Genomic DNA, 1,501 nt, shown 5'->3' with positions numbered 1-1,501 from the left:
CAAACATTCCAACATTCTTCTGAGCTCTTAATCTTAGCAGTACAAGATCCACCTGTTCCTTTCCATATTCTAAGGTTTGTTTGCTTTTATTTTATTAAAAAAAAACCTTATCATCTTCCCAGGGGTGTGTGAGCATGAGGGAGACAATTGCAGGGTAGTAGAGGACATCGAGCCCAACTCATCAAATAAGATTGTGAGCAAGTGAAATTAACTTCCAGGGCAACATGTGATGAAAATCTATATGTGCCAAATGATAGCTGAGGTGCTGGCTGCAGTTTTAGGAACTGTCACAAATGGACTCTAGATAAGCTAAGAGGCACATCTGGGGGATGGATGGATGGATGGATGGATGGATGGATGGATGGATGGATGGATTTACTTACTTACTTACTTACTTACTTATTTACTTACTTACTTACTTCTGAAGATCACAGAGTGGTTTACAATATAAAAATACATACATACATACATACATACTAATAATAATAAACAAAAACAATAACCCCCCCCCCACAGTTTAAGAGGCCATAGATTGTTTAATTAGCCAATGCTTGGGAGAAGAGGACTGTTTTTGCCTGGCACCTAAAAATATGCAAGAAAGGCACCAGGCAAGCCTCCCCAGGGAGAGCATTCCACAAGCAGGGAGCCACCACAGAAAAGGCCCACACTCGTGTTGCCGCTGTCCAGACATCCTGCGAAGAGAAACACGAAAAAGGGCCTCAGATTATGATCACAGGGTGGCTTTAAAACAACAGTGGTACCTCAGGTTACATACGCTTCAGGTTACAGACACCGCTAACCCCAAAATAGTACCTCAGGTTAAGAACTTTGCTTCAGGATGAGAACAGAAATCGTGCTCCAGCGGCGCAGCAGGAGGCCCCATTAGCTAAAGTGGTGCTTCAGGTTAAGAACAGTTTCGGGTTAAGAACGGACCTCCGGAATGAATTAAGTTTTTAATCCAAGGTACCACTGTACTTTGAATTGGGCCTAGAAACTAATTGGCGTCCAATGCAGTTGGGCTAGGATTGGTGCAATATGTTCAAACCATCTTATCCCAATGAGCAACTTGGCCACTGAATTCTGTACCAGCTGAAGTTTCTGAACTGTCTTCAGAGGCAGCCCCATATAACATTGCATTAATCTAATCTAGATTTACTGAACCAGAGCTACAATGCTCAGAGAGGTTTAAATAATCCTGAAATCCGGAGAAATGTAGTTTGGTGTGGGGAATGGGGTCTCTCAGCACCCTTCACAAGTTACAGTTCCCAGAGATCCCTGGGGAAAGGGGTTGTTCATGCTGCTTTAAATGTAGGGTGCAGGTGGGGCCTAAATTGAGGTATGGCAAACTGTTACCAGAATCTCCATATTGGGGTGGGGGGATATGAAACCCTGTGACCCATATGTGTGGGGTAAATAACAAAATGATCCCCTGGCTGCCTGGATTCAAAATGCAGGGCTAAACTCACTCACTCCAGCAGGAGAGAGCCCCCAATCGCAGAGT

This window comes from Podarcis liolepis (genome assembly GCF_965112155.1).
Source record: "Podarcis liolepis genome assembly, chromosome: 6".
Taxonomy (NCBI): domain Eukaryota; kingdom Metazoa; phylum Chordata; class Lepidosauria; order Squamata; family Lacertidae; genus Podarcis; species Podarcis liolepis.
Note: the sequence above shows the minus strand (reverse complement) of the source record.